The sequence below is a fragment of the Arvicanthis niloticus genome, chromosome 2, assembly GCF_011762505.2.
Source record: "Arvicanthis niloticus isolate mArvNil1 chromosome 2, mArvNil1.pat.X, whole genome shotgun sequence".
Lineage (NCBI taxonomy): Eukaryota > Metazoa > Chordata > Mammalia > Rodentia > Muridae > Arvicanthis > Arvicanthis niloticus.
In genome coordinates this window covers 7,412,738-7,437,494 of record NC_047659.1, presented here as the reverse complement: position 1 = coordinate 7,437,494, position 24,757 = coordinate 7,412,738, and the positions used below count along the sequence as shown (strand labels likewise).

The 24,757-nt window shown below is 46.2% G+C and overlaps 1 protein-coding gene and 1 long non-coding RNA gene across 14 annotated transcripts in view; one reads left to right on the top strand and one right to left on the bottom strand.

Annotated features, from left to right (window-relative positions):
• Window positions 1–21,174, bottom strand: LOC117703587 (uncharacterized). Of its 8 annotated transcripts, none has more exons than XR_013108473.1 (4): window positions 20,552–21,174; window positions 16,387–20,404; window positions 6,134–6,241; window positions 1–1,192 (listed from the first exon to the last, which is right to left on the bottom strand). It is a non-coding gene; the product is annotated as an uncharacterized LOC117703587 (long non-coding RNA). The 8 variants fall into 8 exon arrangements; XR_013108475.1 differs by having other exon boundaries at window positions 1–6,241; window positions 16,387–16,426; window positions 18,390–20,404; XR_013108471.1 differs by having other exon boundaries at window positions 1–6,241.
• The window catches only part of Kyat1 (kynurenine aminotransferase 1), a 27,795-nt gene continuing 24,194 nt past the window's right edge, over window positions 21,157–24,757 (top strand). For 3 of the 6 annotated variants that reach the window (XM_076928434.1, XM_076928430.1, XM_076928427.1), the window contains exon 1: window positions 21,484–21,638. The gene's annotated coding sequence lies outside the window, so the exon portion shown is untranslated. Of the gene's footprint in view, window positions 21,237–21,463; window positions 21,639–24,757 lie in introns of those variants that run through there. The other 3 variants (XM_034495317.1, XM_034495315.1, XM_076928433.1) reach the window with 2 other exon arrangements.

The window sequence follows — 24,757 nt, the reverse complement described above, 5'->3', positions numbered from 1 at the left end:
TTCGGGTATTACCACAGACAAGGCTTTACTTGTAACAGCATAAGCGGAAAGACCCAAAGCCCGGGAAAGGCACTGCTATATATACCCTAGAGTGGCATGTTCACTTCTGATTGGCTGTTCACTTATCACCCCATATTATGCCCCGGGATGGGCAGTGACTTTGGCGCGCTTTCTGCCTTTTGCACCTGTGCAGTCAGTTGTTTACTAGTGGGAGGACAGGATGCCCGCGCCATCTTGTAATGGCGAATCACTGCTGCTCCCAACATCTCCCCCTATCTATATATTTAAGATGGAACAGCCTATTGCCTATCAAACGCGGCACCAACTCAGTGAGGAAAAGCAGAGGCCTGATCCCCTGTGCAAAATGAGATATTGTAATGGGTTTACTTCCCATACCCATCTCGATGCCTTTTGACGGGGAAAGGGAGCCTCCACCCTTGGGTGCCACCAGGGGAGGTTTCTTGGCATCAAACCTTTGTGCAATCAGGCATACTTTCGGGAAATCTATCCACACTCGTGGAACATTCCCTGTCAAGTACCCACTCGCAAACACCTCTAAATATTCAGGTACCAGTTATTCAGGCAAGGGCTGGCTGGACTTAGACCTCTCATCGACCCAGTGCAATGGGCTGAACCCTTGGGGTGCATCGACTGAGGGTCTCAGTCATCAGCTACTTTCTTGGCCTAGATAGCCAAATTTCAGGGGGAGATGCTTGCTCCAAGGCTACGAGTGCTTGGGCGATAGCGACCTTGTCACGTTTTTGTTGGGCTCTGAGCTTACAGGCCAACCATCATGAACACTAATCCACAACATAGGGCTGCACCAAGCAGGCCTATCCCCACCCTTTAAGAAAGAAAGAAAGAAAGAAAGAAAGAAAGAAAGAAAGAAAGAAAGAAAGAAAGAAAGAAAGAAAGAAAGAAGGAAGGAAGGAAGGAAAAGGCAGAGGTAGGCCAAGAAGTAAAATCGCCAGGGGTAACAGGGTCCACTCGAGTTCCATCAAGGCTCAAAATCCGGATCTGCAATTGCTACTGCATCTGGTCCAGCTCCCTAGTCCACTTCCTAGGAACCCGATTTAGGAGAGTCCAAATGAGAACTGAGAGCGTCTGCAGGTGAATCCTTCAGGGGGTCATTTTCAGGAACCGCGAGTCGCTGCGTCAGTCGTTCTGGCAGCCAAAATGGATTGTCTTCTTCCTGTGGAAAAACACAAACCGCTCCCCTGGATCTTATTAAAATAGGATCCGGGCCTTTCCATTGACCAGTCAAAACATCTTTCCATTTTATCATTTCTTTTGGTCTAGTTGGTTCCAGGCAATGGCGATCAGCCGCTGTATTGCCCTGACTGTCCAAATTCAAAAAGTTGAGGGTAAAAAGTGCCAAAGAAACAGTAGCTCGTGGCACCGTGGGCAGAGCTTCCTCAACTTCTCTTTTTTGTTTTATCAAATAAGTTTTAAGGGTACGATGAGCACGCTCAATGATGCCCTGTCCCTGAGGGTTGTAAGGAAGACCCGTCAGGTGTGTCACTTCCATATGGCGACAAAATTGAAATTTTTGAGAAGTGTAGGCTGGTCCATTGTCAGTTTTAAGGATTTTAGACTTTCCCCAGGCACTCCAAGCCTCGAGGCAATGTTGAATAACATGGGCCGCCTTTTCTCCGGTCAATGGAGAGGTGAACATAACTCCAGAACAGGTATCAATAGAGACATGAAAATATTGTAATTTGCCAAAGGATGGGATGTGGATAACATCCATTTGCCAGATCTGTAATGGCCTAATTCCCCGAGGGTTAATTCTGGTATGGGGAACAGGTAGGAATTGACAGCAGTTTTGGCGATATCTCTGGCCTCCCTTCTAGAGATGTTAAATCGACATCATAATGTCTCAGCTGTCACATGAAACCTTTTGTGAAAGGCATTAGCCAAATCCAATTTTGGCGAAAGGGCAATTGCAATCAACTTTGTGGCTCGATCTGCCAGGTCATTTCCACGGGACATAGGTCCCAGTAAGCCTGAGTGAGCCCTAATATGAGTTATAAAGACAGGGAATCTTCGCTTAGCCAGGGTAAGCTGAATCTTTTGAAAAACTTCTACAAGTCTGCTAGATGTCTTAATTAACCCAGCAACTTCTAATGGTTTTACTGCATTAACCACATAGAAGGAATCTGAAACAGTATTTAAGGGACCTGGAAAGATCTCCAGAACCTCTGACACCACTCAGCATTCCACAATTTGAGGTGAGGTTTCATGATATTGTTTGGATGTAACCTTATCATTAACCACATAGGCACCCACTCCTGTTTTTGACCCGTCCATATAAACTACCATTCCATCTGGGAGTGGCTCCTGAGACACAATATGTGGAAATATGATAGCTTGAGTTAAGGCAAATTGTAAGATGGGATGCTTAGGATAATGATTATCTATTTGACCATTGAAGGAAGTAACCAGCACTGCCCAAACATCAGAGGTCGCCGTTAATATTTGGACTTGATGGGCAGTATAAGGCACTATCAAAACCTTAGGCTCCCTTCCAAAATGAGTAATGGCTGCTTTTAGTCCACGAAGGGCAAGTTGAGCAACTGCATCTGGATACCTTTCAATAATCTTTGCAGGAGAAGCATTGGGATGAACCCATAACAAGGGCCCCTCCTGCCATAATACAGCAGTTGGTAAGTGTCTAGTTTTAAAAACACATAAGTCAAAGGTTTTGGTTTCATCTATGCGTTTCAACTGGGCATCTTGTAAAGCGTTTTCTACTACTTGCAGAGCACGGCTCGCAGCTGGTGTTAAGGCCCTCGGTGAGGAAATATGAGCATCCCCTTCCAAAATATCAAATAAAGGTTTCAGCTTGGCCGAGGGAATTTTAAAAAATGGTCTTAATCAATTTATATCACCTAATAATTTCTGAAAATCATTCAAAGTATGTAAATGGTCTCTACGAATCTCCAATTTCTGAGGAATTATCTTTTCTGGATAGATAACTGTCCCTAAAAAGGAGCCAATTTCTGAAAATTGAACTTTCTCAGTAGCAACATGTAGACCCCACTGTTCCAAGGTGTTTAATAATAAGGGGTATGAGGTCTGTAAAGTAATTAAATCCTTATGACACATAATAATGTCATCTGTGTAATGGGCCAGCAGCAGAGAGGGAAATTGTTTCTTAATTGGCTCGAGGGCCATTTGTACATACAGCTGACATATAGTGGGGCTGTTGGCCATGCTCTGAGGCAGAACTTTCCACTGATATCTTTTATCAGGTTCAAAATGATTAATAGTAGGTAGTGTAAATGCAAATCTTGGTCTATCTTGTGGACACAAAGGAATAGAGAAAAAACAATCTTTAATATCTATAATTATGATTTTCCACTGCTTAGGCAAGGCAGAGAGTAAAGGCAAGCCTCGTTGCACAGAGCCAAATAGTCGCATCTGTGCATTGACGGCTCTTAAATCATGTAAAAGCCTCCACTTTCCAGATTTCTTTTTAATGACAAATATGGGTGTATTCCAGGGAGAGGTGGAAGGTTCTAAATGACCGAGCTGTACTTGTTCTTTAATTAGTTTTGTAGCAGCTTCCAATTTTTCAGAGGATAGGGACCACTGAGAAACCCACACAGCCTCCTCTGTGAGCCAGGGTATGGGCATAGAACCCTCAGTGGCAACTAGGAAAAACCCAGGCCTTGTCTTCCTGTGTTTGATTCTTATGAGACAGGATCTAACCTTCCTTGTTCATTCCTGCCAAGACCTTTCCCTTCTTTAAATCCCATGCTCTTCATAATGTTTATAGCTTGTGGGGAGTATTCACTAGTCAGAACTAGCCCTAGGCCTTGTAAAATATCTCTTCCCCAGAGATTGACAGGGAGAGGAAGCACATAAGGTATAAAACTTCCTGTTTGACCCTCTGGTGTCTGCCAAGTCAACGAGCAAGAACTGACTGCGGGACTGGCCTCGTATCCCAATCCTTGTAGGGAGTGGGACGATCTTTTCACAGGCCATGCCTTAGGCCACCAATTAGAAGAAATAATACTTTTATCCGCTCCCGAGTCCAGAATTCCAGTAAAGTTCTTCCCCTCTATTGCTAACTGTAAGGTGAGTCTAGTTTTAAGGTCAACCACGAGATGATCGAAGTCAGTTCCTGAGGAACCAAGCCCTTGAGCACCTCTAAGCTTCTCGGTGGATGGAAAACAATCATGTAAGCTTGGAAGGACAACCAATTGAGCAATCCTGTCCCCAGGGGAGATGGAGAATACACCTTGTGGGCTAGAACAGAGAACTTGAAGTTCTCCGGTATAATCCTGATCTATTACACCAGGGTGTACCACGAGTCCTTTTAAAGTAAGAGAGGAGCGGCCTAAAATAAGGCCGACACTTCTCTCTGGCAGGGGGCCTCTATAATCAACCGGGATCGGCTGCACCCCCATGTGTGGCATTAGTAGGACTTGGGAGGTGGAGCGGAGGTCCACTCCTGCGGAACCCCTTGTGGCTCTGCAGCAAAAAGAGTCCCCTGAGTGTTCAGGAGTGTCCCATATCTTTTGGGGCCCTGGGATCTTGGGCCCGTATATCCGTTTTTTGAAAAATTTTCTTCCTTAATGGCTGAGGGATTTGGAGGGAGGATCTGACCTCTTATATCTCTAACAGAGCAGCAATCCTGAGCCAGATGATAGCCCTTTCCACACCTAGTGCACAACTTTGATGGTATATGATTATTTGGGCACTCTTTCTTCATATGTCCCGCCTTCCCACAGGCAAAGCATCAGGCCATATGTTTTGAAAGGAATTTTCCACGATTCTGACCCTTAAGGAGGACTGCAGCCATTTCTAGATTAGCCGCTGCGAGTCCGGCATTAGTAAGGGGACCTCCCAAGCCACGGCAAACTCTTAACCAGTCTTGTAGCCCTTTGGCTCTCCGAGGAGCAATGGCTGCACGGCATTCAGCTGTGGCATTTTCAAAGATCATCTGTTCAATTAATGGCATTGCTTGCTCTGGTTCCCCAAAGATTCTGTCAGCTGCCTCAGTCATGTGGGCCACAAAGTCAGAAAAGGACTCATTAGATGTCTGAATTATCTTGGACAAATAAAGGTTACTGCCTTCCTTCCTAGGGAAAGACTTCCATGCCTTTATTGCAGCTGATGCTATCTGTGCGTAGACCTGCCCAGGATGAGTGGTCTGGTCGTTCGCATGTACGCCAACTCCCGCCAGCATGTCAAAAGTCTATAATTGTTGTCCCTCAGTATTTGCATTAATCCTGGCTTGTGCTTGCAGTGCCTCATGCCACAAGGCCTTCCACTCTAGGTATTGGCCCATATTGTTAAGTATCGCCTTCACTGTGTCCTGCCAGTCTCCTGGCATCATAGCAGCTGTACTTAATCTCTCCACTTGGGATATAGTAAAATTAGCCCCAATTCCATATGCACGTACTGCCTCAGCTAATTCTTTGATCTGCCTATACTCTACTGGGGCATGAACAGGGATGCCTTCTGCCGCTTCAAAGACCGGAAATGCAAGCTGTAGCTGCCTCCGATCTCCTGGGCTGAGAGATGAATTAGAGGCACTGCCCGGGGCATAAGCCGGAGGCAAGGACTGGGCCGAGGGATTCCAGGTCTTTCTTATTCTTATCCCAGAACGGCTACCCTTTGTATAGGCAGCTGCTTCCTGCCCCAGGCTCTCTTCCTTTCCTTGCGTTAGGTCTTCCTCGGAGCTGCTAAGGTTTATGGAAGCAGGCTCCTTAATGGGGTACAGGGGGCTCCCCCCGAACTCCACTCTCTCTTCACCAGCCGGTGAAGGTTCCTTAACCTTAATAGGCCCTGCAGTGGCCCCATGTTCCTCTTGAGTACTCTTTCCTATGACCAGGCTCCTTGGCCTGCCTCTGTTGTCCAGGATTTCTTGCCTGCTTCTCCTTTCCAAGCTCTTTGGCCTGATGCCGGCTAACACGCTCTGGTTCTGATAGCCTGGAGCGGACCTCTCTTGAAATCTCTTGACTTGCCCTACTAGCTGTGCTTCCGGCTGGATCCTCACAACACAAATAAGCTAAAAGCGAAAACAACACGAGCAAGAGGCCAACTACTGCAGAGGCGGCAATGGGTGAATATTCGCTTGCAACGAAGGCTTCCACCCCAAGCACACCTTCCAGAGACGTACCTCGAATCCTGTAATATTTTAACCCGCCCCAAAACTTGGGGGGTCTTCGGCAGAGCCTTGAAATTCCCGGGTTTCGGCATCAGATGTTCCGCGTGCCTCTCGTGTCCCCTTCGCCCGCGAAAGAGAGACACATGAGGCAGTATTCGGGTATTACCACAAACGAGGCTTTACTTGTAACAGCAGAAGCGGAAAGACCCAAGGCCTGGGAAAGGCACTGCTATATGCACCCTAGAGTGGCATGTTCACTTCTGATTGGCTGTTCACTCATCACCCCATATTATGCCCCGGGATGGGCAGTGACTTTGGCGCGCTTTCTGCCTTTTGCACCTGTGCAGTCAGTTGTTTACTAGTGGGAGGACAGGATGCCCGCGCCATCTTGTAATGGCGAATCACTGCGGCTCCCAACATATAAGTTATATTATGGTTTGATTAAGTGATCAAACTAACCTGAAGAAGGGCAGTTGCCTTTCTTTATTGATCTTCATTGACCAAGCTGTGTGCCCTGCATGCTCCACGTGAATGTCTTTATAAAACTACCTGCTGCTTTTAAGTGTTATATGTTACAGGATGAAAGAAAAAAAAAACACAGCCCTAGCAAGATTCATACTCGGGGATGCTGAGTCTCTGGGACCTTTTATTCCAGCTTCGTGCTTGATTCTACTGCAACTACGTCGAAGCTGTTTCTTTTAAAGACTTGCTTCCAGAACTTTTCCAGAACAGCTAGCTTGCCTGTCCAGCCTTTCTGACTGTCACAGTCATGGTGTCAGCTAAGCTATGAACTTTCTTAGTACATAGTGACTTCAAGGCAAATGATGCCAGCTAGCTTTCCTTTGACTACGCCAATTTTTCTATTTCCCTTTGGGCCCCCAGATGGGAATTCTTCGCCCCAATTCAGCAGGAAGCAGACAAAAGGAGATCATTGCCCAGTTCCTTATGTTGGGGTGGATGGTTCTGGGTACTTTGTAAATTATACATGCGTTGTTATTTAAGGAGTACTTTACAAATGTAGCTTCAGACAGGAAGGGAATTAGAGAGCTTAATCTCAGGGATTAAGTGGGATTAATATTTTTACTCTTATATAGGCATTGTGCCTGTATAACTCATTTAGAAATACAAGGCTTAAGCCCAGTCTTTAAAAAAAAAATATTATATAAGTATATCTTACATTGGTAAGAAATCTTTATGAAAGTTACAAGGTTGGAATTATAATCTCTTATATTGATATGGAATTTATTTTGTACAAATTTAGGGTTTTCATTGGTTTAAAAAAATATAGGTATATCTTACATTGGTAAGAAATCTTTATGATAGTTACAAGGTTGAAATTATAATCTCTTATACTGATATGGAATTTATTTTGTACAAATTCAGGGTTTTCATTGGTTTAAAAAATATATAGGTATATCTTACATTGGTAAGAAATCTTTATGATAGTTACAAGGTTGAAATTATAATCTCTTACATTGATATGGAATTTATTTTGTACAAATTTAGGGTTTTCACTGGCGTGAGTTTCTTATTGATACAAAAGTGGGATTAATATTTTACTCTCATGTAGGCATTGTGCCTGTATATCTCATTTAGAAATACAAGGCTTAGACCCAGTCCTTTTTAATCAAAAAAAAAAAAAAAAAAAAAACTGATTTGAGATGGTTGGCTTTTGAATCAGGGGCCTATGGTAATTGCATGGCTCAGTGCTTACTGTTAGGATGTTTTCTAGATTTTAATTAGAAATAGTGGAAAGGAATTAACAGACAACTGTTCAGATTGCTTTTCATTGCTTTTCATTTTCAAAAACGTCAGAAATCCATAGAATTGACATTACAAGCATTCCTGTATAAACATTTATTTTATTGGAGACCTATCTGATCCTGACAGCTTCCCAGTCTTGGATTCTAAGAAGAAATTGAGCATCTTTGGAGTTACTCCAGTTGTGGTAAGACAGCCACTAGGCAAGAATTGCCTCTTTTCATCTACAGACGAAATACTGTGCAAAAAAGGAACACACTTGCGGAATAGTCTACTGATTATATCTGCCAAGACAGAGTAATCAGCCCTTAGTAATTCTGCATTACTAGGTCTGTCAGATGGTCCTGGGCCAGAAGGCTGAAGACCAGATGCTCCAACGATTTGAAATAAGGAACTGTCTAGATGTTTAGTGGTCTATTTAAATTGGCTGAGTTTTAGAAGCCACGCTTTGTGCTTCCCATATCTTTATTTAACTGAGTCATTCTGGATTTCTGATGGGGTTGAAGATTTATAATCTCACAGCCAACCCAGGCTATTTACTTTGAGAGGATGGTTTTCAGATGCTATTCATTCTGAAGACAGGATATAAGCCAGGTTCAGAACTAAGTTTTTTAATTGAGAGAGATGGCAGAGGTTCTATTTAGTTAACAAAAATGATGGACTGGGTATTAAGTTTATCTTGTACTTTAACAATTACAACATGGTAATATAGTTGGTGTTCAATTAATATGTGACAGAAAAGAGTTTTTAATTGGACAAAAAGGGGGAAATGGATAGCCCTAGCCTCTTGTCGTGGTAATTCCACTCCTGGGAGGGGCTGCGAAGGAGAAGTGAATCTTGTGAACCTTCTGTCCAATCAAATTTGTTAAATAAAGGCTAGAGCCAGTGATTGGGCAGTAGAAGAGGAGTGGGAGGAGCCAGAGGCAGGGGAAGAGTGATAAGAGGGAGAAAAGCCGTTGGGAGTTGGCAGTTGGTGGAAGGAGAGAAGCTGGAGAAGATCATGACCTAGGAAACTGCAAGTTGTAAGAGCTCTCTTAGCTGGGGAATAGAGTAGTTCAATGGTAAATCTGCCCAATCTAGGCTTGCAGCATACATTTGTAATTAATTGAGTTGTGTCTTCCTTGACTGGACTTCAATGGGCTAGAGATTTACCGCAACAGGTACTAGTTTAGTTAATTACAAAAATAAGCTTTGTTTAGCCTCCTATAGATGTTTTCAAAATTAAGCAGATATTAGATAGCTGGAAACAAGTAATATTTGCCTCATTCAGATATACTTTAGATAGACAGATGGTCTTCAGACACTTAAGAGATCTACAGAATATGGCATTTAAGATGTTTTTATAGTAATAAAAGACTTTTCATGACAATGAGACTGGTCTGCTCCTGGCAGTAACCCTGTTCTACTTCAAAGAAGATGATGGGCACTGAAAAACCTCCATATGGAGTTTGCTTCAAATGTGGCACAACTAGCTACTGGGGGTCGGGAGAGGGGAAATCTCTTGCTGTCTAAACTATAACCTGGCAGACGATTGCCATGCTTTCCCAAGATAAGGTAGGCTGATCCTTCATAATTCCTGCTCCACAGAAATGTCAGATATTCTGGCCCTGTAGGCCAAAGAAGAATGTCCCAACATTGCAGAGGAATCTTGGGTGGCCAGCAGTCTCTGTCATTTCTGTAGTTTTGGAAGCTGCTTGCTCTGCACTTCCCGTTTATTCAGTTAATATTTATTTTTCTCAGGTCTCTGATGTGGCTGAAGACTAGATAGTTACAGTCTCACATGTAAGTATAAATTATTTAGGACTTTGAAAAATGTTTTTAGGTCTAAAAAGATATTTTGAGGTTGGTAATGCATGTTCTGATAGAAAGTAAATCATGGGGGTTGGGGATTTAGCTCAGTGGTAGAGCGCAAGCGCAAAGCCCTGGGTTCGGTCCTCAGCTCTGGAAAAAAGAAAGAAAGAAAGAAAGTAAATCATGTACAGAACGCTGGAGTCACCAAGATAGGAGAGAGAAAGGAATGCTTTTCCCGAGTTTGCCAAATACAAATGAACTGGACACTGAGTCTAATTCCTCCCTGATAGTGTTCATAGTTGTTCTTATTACAGATAGCCTATTGCTGTTAGAGAAGGAGCCCGTCACTGGACTAAAGGGGACACGGTGACACACATGGTGGGAGAATCTTTGGTGCACTCTGTAAAACTTGTCTTTGTTTTATTCAAAGGCTGATTTCTGTACCAGCTGAGTGTTGAGTACAGGCCAGACCTTGGTATTGTTATTTTTATGAAGCATCACCTGTCTCACTGTTTTTGTAAACATTCTTCTCCATCACTTTCTGATTGGTTTAAAAAAGAGCTGACTGCCTATAGCAGAGTAGGAGAGGATAGCCAGACTTCCAGGGAGAGACAGGAACTCAGGGAAAGAATCAGGTGAGGGAGCATCACCAGCCGGCCAGGGAAGGAGCGGTGCAGGTGCTGAGGACAGGTAATGAACCACGTGGCAGCACATAGGTCAGTATAAATTAGTTTAAGTCACATGAGCTGGAACAAGCCTAAGCTAAGGGTAAGCTTTCATACTGATAAAAAGTCTCCGAGTCATTCCTTTGGAAGCTGCTGTGGAGACAGTCCAGTGATAGAGGTCAGTTGTGGAGGCTACATGGAGGAGGTGAGACCTTAGCCAAACACTGAAAGATGGGCTGCAGACTGCATTAGACTCTGAGCCTAGCTGTTAGGTCAGGACACACAGTAGAAAGTTGCCAGCAATAAATCGTAGGTTCTTAAACCTTGCTAAACAGAAACATTGCCTAGAGGGAATGTGCTAACATTCACTGCAACATGTATGTATCATTATCCATCCTGAACAGATACCTGCTACACACAATGTGTGACTTGATTATTCTGCTAAACAGTGTGTGCTGGGTGCTCTGTTCTCAGTGCTAGAGTTTCAGCCAGCCAAGTACTGGCTCTACCACTGACCCACACTGCAGCCCCTCACCTCTTTTAATAACTGTTTATATTTCATTTTCCAGATGTGCCATGGTTTACTGATGAAGTACTAACTACCAGACTGCTTTCCTATCACAACTGATGCCATCTTTGTACAGATATCTTTGAACACATGTGCATTTCTATACCATAAGTTCCTACAAGTGAAACTAGTGAATGGCAGTACACCCTTAAATACATGGTAGGATAATCCTAGCACTTGGGAGGCAGATGCAGGTGGATATCTGTAGGTCCAAGGCATGGTCTGCATAAAGAGTTCCAGGCTAGCCAGGACTACATAGAGAAACCTTGTCTCAAAAACTCAACTTACGTCAATATAGTGGTAAAATATCTCCCAGTTAACTTGACTGTTATCGTGTGTGTGTGTGTGTGTGTGTGTGTGTGTGTGTGTGTGTGTGTGTGTGTATAGTTTGCCTGAATGTCTGTATGTATACCCAATTACTCATAGAGGCCAGAAGAGAGTGTCAGATCGATCCCCTGGAACTGGAGCTACAGATGGCTATGAGCCATCATGTGTCCATTGGGAATTGAACCAGGGTCCTCTGGAAAAGCAACTAGTGCCCTTAACTGCAGAGCAATCTCTCCAGCCTTTAGCATTACTGTTTTGTTTCTTGTTTTGAGCTTTGGGTGGGAGGAGCCCATTTCTAATTGCTAACAGATGCCATGCTGGCTGGCATTCATGCCAGGCTTTGAGGCCTGCTTCCCTATCCATACAGTGAAGGGCTGGCCCATTGTCTCTGAAGTCACCCCATGTAGATCTTTGTTTCTCTGTGGCTCTGCCCTGCTGCATGGTCTGCCCCCTCATTTCCTCCTGTCTGTCTGTGTGCACACTGGCAGGTCTTGGCATGAGAGCATACCTTGGAATTCCTATTCTGATACAGCAGGTAGAGGGCATATGCTGAAGCCAACATTCCTGCTGCCTGTCACTACTTGAGTCTGAAATGTTCTTCACAGACTCAGACTCCAGCTGATAGGGTCATTTGAGAGGTTGGAAAAGCTGTTTGGTTTGTTTGGTTTTGAGACAGTGTCTCACTATGTAGGCTTCTTGGAACTCACAGAGATCCTCCTGTCTCTGCCTCCGCCTTCTGAGTGCTGGGATTAAAGTCCTGTGTGCCACTACTGCTTGCTGTTGTGAAAGTTTTAAGAGGTGGGTCCTAGCTCATGGAAATCAGGTCCCTAGGGATGGACCTTTGAAAATTATTTCCTATTTCTGTGATCTGGTCATCACACTCCCATGTGCCCCATGCACCCCCACACACCCACCACATGCCTTCTGCTTCCTCGTTTGTGAACTATATTGTCGCAAGGTTCCTACTGTTCCACTACGCCTTTCCTGGGTAGAAAGGACCGAACTGTTGAGCCACAATAAACACTCCCTCCCTTAGATTGTTTGTTTGGTATTTTAGTCACAACAACACAAAAACAAATAACACAAAAACTTGTGCTATGTGCATCCCAGGTTGTTGTGATAAAGTGACCATGTGCTCCTCAGGCCTTTGGAGCTGGCCTAAGGAAGGGGTGTGGCTCAGTCTGAAGATGTGGGCTAAGGGAGGCTCTGGGATGTCGTGAGTGCCACCTAGTGTACAAACTGGTGGAAACGCAACAGACCAGAATGCTTCCAGAAACCCTTGGCAGCCTTCCCTGGGAAGTGCACTAGAGGCCACCTTGGCCTTGCTGTGACAGCCACTTCCCTGGGAAGTGCACTAGAGGCCACCTTGGCCTTGCTGTGACAGCCACTTCCTGGGAAGTGCACTAGAGGCCACCTTGGCCTTGCTGTGACAGCCACTTCCCTGGGAAGTGCACTAGAGGCCACCTTGGCCTTGCTGTGACAGCCACTTCCCTGGGAAGTGTACTACAGGCCACCTTGGCCTTGCTTGACAGAGAATTTGTCTACACTCTGCCCGGGTCCTGAAAAGTGGGCTAAAGTTAGATTAAAGGTGTACAGTGATTTGTTTGTCAGAGGAAGGTTCCAGACAGCAGAGCTTCAGACTGTGCATGGTCCTGGCTTTCCTCAGGTTTCTAGTGAGAGGTGGAGCGTGCAGCAGAGTGGGCTTTGAGAGCTATAGCTTGAGGAGGCTGGGATTTGTGTGTACCACCTCGCCCAGCCCAAAGGTATATTTATTTGTTTCGTTTTTGTATTTTTGGTCCTTTTGTTTGTTTATTTTCAAGACAAGTTTTCTCTGTGTAGCCCTGGCTGTCCTGGAACTCACTCTGTAGACCAGGCTGTTCTCCAGCTTTGAGATCCGCCTGCCTCTGCCTCCCGAGTGCTGGAACTAAAGGTGTGCGCCACCACTACTTGCCTCCAAAGGTTAATTTTTATCTTTATGTGTGTGAATGTTTTGCCTGCATGTATGTATATGCAGCTATGTGTGCAGTGCCCCAGAAGTGGATATCAGATTCCCAAAACTGAAGGTACAGGCGGTTTTAAGCTGCCACTTGGGTGCTGAGAACCAAACCTGGGTCCTCTATAAGAACAGAAAGGGCTCTTAACTGCCGAGCCATCTCTCTTCAGCCCTGCTCCACGCTTTCTATGATTTGTTTTATGCTTCTTTCTACATAGTCCTCTGTCCTAGAACTCATTGTGTAGACCAAGCTGACCTCAAACTCACACAGCTGCTTCTTGATTAGCCATGGTGTGAACAGCTTCTTCCTAGTGCCACCGCCACCAACACAGCTCTACGTCAAACAGTCCCTCCCCTACTTGCTCCCGCACTGGAAGATGAGATGTGTACCCAGGGTAGGGAGGACATACCCCCATGCTTGCCTGTCTAGCTTCAAAACTGAAAGAACAGGGGGCAAGGACTGTAGATATGTCTCAGTGGTTAAGAGGTTCTGAGTTCAATTCCTAACACCTACATGGCAGCTCACAACTGCCTGTAACTCCAGTTCCAGGGGATCTGACACCCTCACACAAACACACATACCAGCAAAACACATCAGTGCACATTAAAAAAAAAAATCTAAGGGTTATACTCAGGTACATGGAGTCACCCACTTGTCACCCAACTGGTTTCTGACCCTGTAGCAACCACCAGGCAGAACCTAAGGGCAGCATGTGGTGGCACTGTAAACTGTCCCCACAAGGAGGAATTCCCCTTACCCACAGGCAGATTTCACTGCTTCTTCTTCATCTCCAGCTAGCAAGGCTGTCTCATTCAGTCTTCCCTCCTGGGAACAGGGCACAGGAACAGGGCACGGTTCCTCAAGAACAAGAAATTCCCACAGGCAGGGCTGCTCTGCTGACCTTGTTATAAACCAGAGTATGACAATGCCACAGGCCAGACCTTTCCCACTACCCTCTCAGCTGTTACTCTGGAAGCATGGGGACAGCAGTTGGCAGCTCTGAGGTCACCTGACTTTTGTGAAGCAGTCACACAAATGTGGGAGCAGATGTGGAAGGTAATGTGTAACTCTTCTGGGGAGGCTTCTTTTGTTTTTGTTTTTTGTTCTGTTTTGTTTTTTTTTTTTGAGATAGTCTCTCTGGGTAGCTCTCCTTGTCCTGGAACTCACTCTGTAGACCAGACTGGCCTTGAACTCAGATAACTGCTTGCCTCTGCCCCTTGAGTGCTGGGATTCATAGCTTGGGAGACTTTAAGATTTATATTTGTGTATGTCTGTGTGTCCATGAGTAACATGCACATAGTTGCCTGTAGAGACCAATAGAGGGTGTCAGTTTCACAGGAGCTAGAGTTACAGGCCACGACATAGCTGCTGGAAACTGTCTCAAGTACAAGAGCAATGGACACTGTTTACACCGAGCCACCTTTCCCACCCACTTAGGGAGAGTTTCTAGGCTAGATTAAAAAAGGATTGCAGCCTACCAAAGTTGCACCTGAGTCCAGCATGGAGAACCAGTGAGTTTATTGAGACTCTAACTGCTGGAGTTCAGGAATCACCACGCAAACCACACAAACACTGATCTCAGCTAAGCAAGAAGAGTTTATTGACACTCACCTTAATACTGAACATTCAGGATGGAAAAAAGAACTCGGAAGCCTAATTGTATACTGGTCTGATCTCAGGGTAGATTTTTTTTTATTTATTTACTTATCTATTTATTTATTTATTATGTATACAGTGTTCTGCCTGCATGTATGCCTGCAGAAGAGGGCACCAGACCTTATTATAAATGGTTGTGAGCCACCATTGCTCTTAACCTCTGAGCCATCTCTCCAGCCCTCAGGGTAAACTTTTTATAGGAAAAACCAGGTTCAGAAGTTTAAAGGGCAAGAAGGGAGCAGCTGGCTTACTAGGCAAAGTGTCGTCAGCTGTCCTCTAAGCTGGTTGGTCCTGAGTAAGGTAAGGGCTGCTGAACAGGGGAATGTCAGAACATTGAGATAACAGAGCATGAGTTATAATTTTTGGCTTATTAGTAGCATTCTTCAGTGTCAGCCAGAAACAACACAGTGAGCTCATACATAGGTGGTGTAAGGGCTGCCTGGTGGTCAGCACTGACTCAAGATATTTTAGACAAAACAGTTCATATTGACCTTTGATTTGATTCATCCTGCATAAAGCTTTGTGGAATTTCTTAAGATTAGCAAACCTCATACAGAACATTCAAAACCTACAGAACAAAACAGGGAATGTGGCCAGCATGTCCTTGAGCCAGTGACTGGTGGGCGTGGAACAAAATGGCTCCCGCTATGGGGGCAGGGACAGATTATAATACTAACAGGATCATGAGCTACCCTTGCAACACAGGATGGCTGCTGGCCTCTTCAGTTAACTTTCTACATCCTGTAAACCACAGCACCTCTTAAGAAAACATCCTATAAAAGCCATGTTTTTCCTCCTGGCCCCAAACTCCCAGGATAACAACACTGAGACTCAAATATATTTACACATACCTAGGCCATGAGCTTTCACTGTTTCTTAATATCCCATTTATTCTAATCTAAATTCTAACACATAGCTGGTTACCTCTGTTCAGCTCCCATGCTTCTGACCTCTTCATGTTCCTGGGCTCCTCCCCACCTTGCTCTCTCCCAGAATTCAGTCTCCCTACTGGATGTCCCACCTTTGATTTCCTGCCTAAGCTTATAGGCCAATCTGTTTTACTGACAGGTGCTGTATCCATACAGTACAGAAGAGATTTTCTCTACAACATATATATAGTTGAGGCAGGACTACATGGGGTGGGTGATGAGAGTGAGTGGCTGGGCTCCCAGGTCTGATCACCCCTCATACTTCTGCCCTGGATGTAGATTTAATATTGTGAGGAATTCCTGTGGGTGCCCACATCTGCTCTGATTTCAAGAATGTCACCCCAAATTGTGCCTTGGAGGGCAACAGAGGGTTACTCCTCCATCCCACGTCTGAAGAGTAGGTCAGAGAAGTCTTTACATTTGAGACCAGGAATCTAAATAATATGAAACCAGTAACAAACACGAATCTCCTTCTGTATTAAAGTAAAAACTACCAAATGGCGTTAGAGTACACCTTTAATCCATGTTCTTAGCCCAAGGACTGCAGTGTGCATGTTCAAGTCCACAACCTCACCTTCTTTCCTGGGATGTTGGTTGCAACATTGTTGGGAGCCCTGCAAGAGGAACAACAAAACAGCTTTAGAACTCATATAATGGGAATGTGGCCTGGCAGTTAACACAACCAGAGTGCCTTGGAGAGGTACAGGCCAAGGACTTCATGCTCTTACAGAGCTTGCTGCCCTCTGTCACCATGTCCCTCACAATCTGTGAGTTGTATGAAACCTCTAAGCAGGGGTCCTAGCCCCTCACTGGGCAGTGTTATTGACACAATAATAGTGATTGATTTTTTCCAAGCATTGCTTCTGGAGCAGATTAATAATTCAGTCACCATCCTCAGAAAGAACTTAAAGATATAGATTGTTAGTAATGACAACTCCCCTCAGAAAGAATTCAGAGATGTAGATTGTTAGTAAAGTTAGGTTAAGATGTTTTTGCTAATGACTTTGACTAGAAAATCTTGGGGACAGAAAGCCACAATTTTGATAATTAAGCAAGGACTTTTTTGAGGTCAGGTAACAAGAACAATGGCAGCCCGACTGGTTAGTACTAGCTGACGTGCCTTTCTTGGTAAAGCTGGGCTAGTGATCAAGGTGATGATTAATTTCTTGTACCCATTTTTTCCCTCAGCTTCCTGATACAACTTAATAAAAAATTGTTGAGCCGGGCAGTGGTGGCGCACGCCTTTAATCCCAGCACTTGGGAGGCAGAGACAGGCGGATTTCTGAGTTCGAGGCCAGCCTGGTCTACAGAGTGAGTTCCAGGACAGCCAGGACTACACAGAGAAACCCTGTCTCGAAAAACAAAAAACAACAATAAAAAACCCCAAACAAACAAACAAAATAATAAAATGATTGATCCTTTCTTTGTAATTGGAAATTGCAGCCTGCCAGTAAGAGAAACTGGCTGAGAAAAATATCTTTCTTGCTTACACCGCTTAGACTTTGATAATGTTGCTTAGACACGAATGTATGTGGATTCTTAGAAATAATTTTGTTTTTCACCTCTAATATATAAAACATTTATTCATGTAAGGGTGTTGGGAACATGGTACTTTTTTTTTTTTTTTTTACAGATACTTAATCATTCAATTGACAAAAGATAGAATGTAACCACATTGTAATTTTTATATTGCTTGAAGGATTTTACTGGGATATATAAGCTATAGGAGAAGAAATAAAGTTGTTGGAGCTTGTTGGAGCCTTGCTTCATCCACCAAGTGTGTGTGTGTGTGTGTGTGTGTGTGTGTGTGTGTGTGTGTGTTCTCCTTTTCACAGGCCCCAGAGAATTAGGTTTTGCTCCATCAGAGAAAAGTCTGCTGAGTGATTAATCACCAGCCCCACACCCCTCCTCAGTGTGCCTGACCTGTCGGATCTCTCAGTGTGCCTGACCTGTCGGATCTGGCTTTGGCACATGTTGCATACTTTGAGCCTTGTGCACATTTGTCAACAGGGACAAAGGCCACTGCCATGAGATCACTGTCATGAGTTTGTAGTAAAGTCACGTGGCAGTCTCTGGACAGGTCGGCTTTGGGTTTGGAGCCTGGGGCGAGCACTGTAAGTGCCTTTCCTATAGGACAGCGTTCTCAAAACATCATAAAGGGAGCTAAGTGCCAAGCTTAAGCTCTAGAAAGATGAGGAAATGCTGGGCTTGCTGGCACGAGCTTTAATCCCAGCATGGGGAGGCTGAAGCAAGTGGGTCTCTGTGAGTGCAAGGTAAGCCAGGGCTACATGGTGGGATCAGCGCAATAAACAAACAAACAAATAAATAAATATGACAACCTAAAAGATCCTTTTTGGGAAAAAAAGATGTTTAATGTGAATTTCAGAGAAGTCCAGAGCTGGTAACTGAGCATGTGTCAACTGTGACTCTTCCTAGGTCTGACTAGACACCAAGACTGAAATTGTGCACTTCCTGACTTGGGTCCCCTTTCCAAGTGCAGCAAAGGTCCCTGGCCTCCACACATGCCAGCCATTAAGTGCTGTGAGGCCTCCTGCCCTGCCAGCTTCTCGCACTCACCACACTGAGGTCCGTGTATCCGAAGCTCCGAGAAGCCCTGCAGCCCAAGAAGACACTGTAAGTCAGTGAGGTGGCACGTGCCTGGAATCCGGGCACATAGATGTTGAGTGGGAAGCTAGATCCAGGCCACCCTGAGCTTCACAGGGAGACCTTGCCTGTCTCACCAAAGGGAAAAGAACAAACAGTAACAAAACCATCTTACTAGAACTTTCTGACCAGCATGAGCAGAGGCTGCTTACCTGTGTATCAACAGCAGCCCTTTCAGTAACGTGCACTGATTAGGGCTGAGAAGAGGGAAATAAAACTGTTTCCAAGTTTCAAAGCCCTAGGCTGAAAGCACAGCCAACAGATGCCACTCCACTGCCTGGTGCATTGTAGAACATTACCTGCCACTGCATGGGACAGAGAAGACAGTGCGGCTGAGCGACCCTTACCCCTATGACTGCTCTCTAGCAGCACCTTGGCTGTCCTTGCTGAGGCTGCCCCCCCCCCCCGCCATCTCTCCAGGGTCCTGACATCTCCCTCAACCCCATGGATGTTGTAACACTGGAAGACAGCAAGAGCTGCTCTCAGCAGGTCCATGTGGGCCTCTGAGGTACCAGCATCCAACTATTGCTAAGGAAAGTGCTGTCTGCGCCTGTATAGCACAACAGAAACTACTGGGCATGATGCCTGCCCCACAGACCTTGGCTGTCAGGAGGAGTCCCCTATGGCAAATTCTGCAGTCTTGAAGCTAGACCCTGCTGGGGATCCAGGGACCAAAAGACCAAAGGAGTTAGTGGAGGCTCTGGAGGAGTAAGTAGGCATGAGTGAGTGTTCCTGTGGCAGGAACAATGTTGAGAGTGATCCAGGCAGGAAGCACAGGGTGTGTTTATTGGCAGGAGACAGAGGTGCCATCCTGAGAATGCTAGCCCTGGAGAAGAGAAGGGACAAGGGAGGATTATGAGGGAGGACCAGCCATACAAGGACTTCCACTTAAAATCAAGGACACACTCTCCAGAGTGAACAAATGCTTAGTGAGACACTGCACAGGAGGCAATCTATTTGTCACTTTACCCAGACAGAAGTGCAGATCCCACTGTAGACTTGGGAGGGACAACAAAAGCAGCCTGAGGTGGGAGTGTGGCCCAGCCATGGGGAAAGCAAAGTACTGCAAGGAGGTCACCATGAATGGGATGACAATTGCTGGGACCTGGATGGGTCTAAGAGGGATCTTAGAATATGTCATACCTGGGGGGTTCAGTTTGTGCCTGGAGGTCAGTACAAGCACACAGAAGCCAACACCAGTGTCTAGCAGTAAAGCGCCTAGAGCCAGAAAGGTACAGAATCTGTCCAGGACACCTCTGCACTGTCTCTTCAGCCAGAATCCAGACACCTGCCAAAGATGTGCCATCACTTGCTCAGGTAGAAGAGCCAGAACTGAGGCTGCAGTCTCCCTTGCTCCTCTGGTACCCCACTTCTGGAAGTGTACCTCAGGCAACCCCATCCATGCATCCATGGGTACCCTCTCCTCTGGACTACCATGGGGCTCTTTCTGTCCTAACCATGCTCAGTCCTCAGCTTCTGTTCCTGATGTCTGTCTCCTCTCAGACTGCAGTGCTCAGGAGGTCGGGGACACATTTCCTAGCATAAGTCCCAGTCCAAGGCATTATGCCATTATGACAGGGCAGGTGAGTGAGCCCAGGGATGGAGAGGTGGTGAGTTAGGCTCTGGGAACCCACATGTATTCCATCCAGGTCCCTCTGTGGTCTTTGCCAAATAGGCTGTGCCTCACGGTCCCTGCACAAAAACCTGCAATCACTTTTGCTTCCTCCCTTGAAGCTCCTTCAAGCAGCAAGTCAAAAACCCAGTCACTTGCCTGGACTCCTGACCCACCAATCTCCAGAAGCCCCATTTTCTACAAAGGCCACGGAAGTGTAAAGAAACTGCTCCATAGCAGGTATCCTCAGCAGATGAAAACCATGGGGGAGGTGGTGGGTCACAAACGTTTCTTGGTTCTACATGTTCCACAGACCCTGGGAGACAAGAGGATCCAGAGTCACCACCCAAAACCCAAACAAACTATGGAACCAGGAAGACAGGATGTCAAGCCACTCCAGTATCTCCTTAAGACACTACCCTCCAGTCCTTGCTTCCCCTGGACTGACACAGGAGAACTTAACCTTCACCGAGTGTGTGTCCGGATCACTTCCACTGTCCAGAGCCTCGGAACACTCTTATCCTCCTTCTCCAGCACAAGAAACAGACCTCCTCCCCTTCCTCCAGTGCTGTCTGCTCGTCTGTGTGCTCCAGAGAGCAGAACACAGGCAGCAGGGGTTGAAGGTATCCCTGTCACCTTTCCAAGGTAGAAGGTTTTTGAAACTTTCCGGTCTTCCATTCTCTCCTTCGCAATTTAGCTTCCAGTTTCATTGTCCCCTGGCTTCCCAAGCTGCGTTCCTTAGCCTGGGAGCGTTATTGCTGACCTCCAGCTCTCCCAACCTCACCTCCCTATATCTGTCACTCCTGCCCAATGCATGCATGCGACAGGGGCTAAACCAATTGGAGAATTGGTCTTCCAGTCTGAGATTCCAAAGACCAGTTCTCCCGGGCCGCTCCCAAGGCCCGGAACAGTCCTGCAGAACAGAAAGAGGGAGGGGTTCAAGGAAAGAGGTCCGCACCAAGTACTGAGGGAGCGCTCCGGGGAGCTGTCCAGAGAACGACGGGGTGGAACCTCTGGGAAGCGGGTGTGTGCGCGGAGGGCCGCGGATCTGCGGGAACCAGCGCGGCAAGTGCAGCCTGGGGACCGCGACGGAAACTGCGCTGAGAGGCGCGCGAGGAGGCCGGGCGCCCGTGATTGGATTCAGTGAGGTGACAGCGCGCGTCTCTTTCCATACTAGACCCACTCACCGAGGCCTGCCGCTCTCGGCCGCCACGCAGGCAGCCCTAGTCCTGGGTCTGACTACCCACAGCCAGTCGAGCCGTGGGTCTTTGGCGCCTCGTTTTGTTTAGCTGTCAGGGTACCGCTTAAGTCTCCGCCCCGGAAGTGATGTCACCGGGCGCAAAAGGAGGGGGCCCCTAGGCTGTCCCGGTGTCTTTAAAAGGCACATAGAGTTTTGCACCGCTTCTGACGGTGCTCTTGAGCCAAGTAGCATCTGGGCGGAAGTAGCCCATCTAGGGCTCGGCCTCTTTAAAGGAACAGAGACTTCTGCAACCTTGGGAATACTTTTGGGGTCGCTGGCTGTTGAACAGAGCAATTGTTCGCTGAAGCAGGTCAGTTCCTGGTTCTCGTGCGAGGTTTCATTTAGATTGTGTGTTGAACCTGGCTGGTTTCCGAGAGTGCTGTAGCTCTTTGATGCATGTGCTTCTGTTTGTATGAGATGTGTAGCTTCTCTGAAAGAAGGATCTGTCCCCTGAGAAAAACGCGTCCGCGGTCATGGCAGCTCTGATCTCAGCCACGGGACCAGTTAGGCTAGCTCTCTCTGCACCCATGTCCACTCTCCCAAGGTAGTCCTGGCCAAAAAGATGCAGACTGCCTGCAGAACTAGCGCCGATAGTCTCTGTGGGTTCTTCTGGGTTCTGTCGGTTCCTGGACTGCACGGCAATTGGATTCAAGTACTAGTGTGGAATAACTTCCAAGATAATTTAGGTTAAAAAATAACGGGACAGAAAGAACAGCCTTCAGTCCTACTGCTGTCTCGGTTCGCGTGCCTGCCGACGCTTTACTAATGTGTACACATTGCTAACTGGTTGACTGGCACAAGGGAACAAGGCGAGGAAATGAACTACTGTGTGCATTCTTCTACTACTGTGTTGATTCTTCGAAAGAAAAGGATGAAATCATCTGCTGAGCCAATGCCTAAGTTCGAGTCTCCTCCTAGAGCCCTCCTTGCTTCCCTTTAATAAAGGAGGCGCCAGGCTAGGGGAACTTAAGGGGGTTAGTTGGTGTATCACAACCAGCATAGGGAGAAACTGGAAAGTTGAGTACAGGCGGTTTTAGCCTGCTTTAGTCAGATATTCAAAACCCATGTTCTACCAGGGGTAGAACAGACATGCCACATGACCTGTAGAGAAAATGGGACTGACAGGAGGACTAGCTGAAGGGAGGGGTGAACCAAAGAGAACAGTGACAGCCTGGGATGCAGTCCAAGGCTCGCTTCTCCATAGACCTGGATGGAGCATCATCCATGAACAAATGTGACCACAATGATAGACACTGAGTGGTGGCCCTACAGGTTCACCTTTTTATACACATCGGGTCTGTTTATCAATGGATGAAGCATGGGGTTTGGAAAAGGATTCTCACAGATCCTCACTCTCCTCCCATCTGCAGGAGGCTCTGAAGACACCTGGTCTCTCCCTCTGCTCCCTGAGAGCCTTAGCACTAACTTTTGGATCTACTGTGTAGCCGAACTAGTAGGGGGCTAAGGGTCTCACCTCGAACAGGACGTGTACTGTGAGAGCAATGGGCAACTTGGCAGTCAGTTCCTGCGTCCAAAACCTTTACATAGAACAAGGAACCAGGCTGGGCGGAGTCAGAGGGGGAATTCTCCAAGATTGTGACAGAGAAGAGTGTAGAATGCCAGTCCAGCCTTCCCTGAGGGTCCTAAGTGGCTGGTGAAGTGCAAATTGTTAGAGCAGAAGCCAGTTGGAGACTCTAGTCTAGTTTCTATGACACCGTTCTTTATAGCTAAGCCTCGACTCCTCAGTCTCCACTTTACTGCAGTAACCTCAAGACCTGACTCCTGATTGCTAATCCAGAGGGAGTAACAGAAGACCAATGGCATGCTCTTTACCTTGCCCACCTGCACAGACCTTGCAGTCTGTCCCCAGAGCAGCAGTCCTGGTAATGCAAATAAAGGTGTCACATGTCAGGACAAGAGGCTTTGTCTTCCTGGTTTCTTCCCCCCCCCTCCAACCCCCCCAGTTCTCAAGTTGCCAAGGAAAGGGACACCTAGCTATTAAGAAAGGGCCTGACCCTGCCTCTGTGGCCAAGAGGCCAAATCACTTCAGCTTAGCAGGAAAGGGCTAGTCCCAGCAGATAGTGGGCCCCACAGACTCCCAGAGCTTGCAGGCAGCTCCTGTACATTGCTGGGACTCTGCTTTTGGGTAAGTCCTTTCCCTGCTCCAACCCTCATCTTCTCTACCTAGAAAATTAGTGGGCGGGGCTGGTGAGATGGCTCAGTGGTTAAGAGCACTGACTGCTCTTCCAGAGGTCATGAGTTCAAATCCCAGCAACCACATGGTGGCTCACAACCATCCATAATGAGATCTGATGCCCTCATATGGGTGTCTGAAGACAGCTACAGTGTACTTACACAAAATAAATAAATAAATTCAAAAAAAAAAAAAAAAAGAAAAAAGAAAGAAAATTAGTGGGCTGTTCTCCTAGGTTCCTGCTGGGCCCCTCCCTCTCTGTTATATATGTCCAAGGAATAAGAGTTCAGTTTTGGTTCAGCATCTTATAAAGGGAAAAAGGAACAAACTGTCTGCTATTTGTCACACCTGAGCTTGCCACCAATACCTGTGGGCTGGGAACCTTTAGTCAGAGCTGCAGAAGCCACTTCTTTGTCCTCAGCCCATTCCAAGGTCAGGGGTCCTGGGTCTCTGTCTTATGTGGCTTATCTGTTAGGCTAGCATTTCTCTTGGGGGATATTTATATTATGGAACCTCTTACAAAGGTTACTGCTTAAAAAGATGGGAGGGGGCTGGATTCATTATTGAACAAGAAACTTTTGTGGGGGTGTTTTGTGTCATGAAATAGATTTTTAAAAGAGATTTTTATTTTTACTTTTAGTAGTGTGTGTGTGTGTGTGTGTGTGTGTGTGTGTGTACATAACTACAGATGCCTGTGGAGGCCAGAGGCATCAAGTCTCCCTGAAAGCTAGAATTACAGGCAGTTTTGTGGTTTTTTTCCAGATTTATTTATTTGTTTTATGCGTATGAGGACACCACCATTGCTCCCTTCAGACACACCAGAAGAGGGCACCAGACCCCATTACAGATGGTTGTGAGCCACCATGTGGTTGCTGGGGATTGAACTCAGGAGAAAAGCAGTCGGTGCTCTTAACCACTGAGCCATCTCTCCAGCCCCAAGTTACAGGCAGTTGTGAGCCACCTGGTTTGGGTGCTGGCAATCAAATTTAGGTCTTCTCTAAAAGCAGTATGGCTCTTAACCACTAAGCCATCTTCGATAGTTCTGCGAAATAGGTTTTTTGCGGAAAGCTCGTAGGTTTCAGTGGTAACTGGTCCCTGGTTAACTGCAAGTCACTGCCTGCATACAAGGACCATTGCATGACCTGGCTTAGACTATCACTTTGCTTGGTATATGTGTGGTGCTGGGAATCAGGTTCACACTCTTGTACCTGCTGTACTGATTCTCTATCACTCTA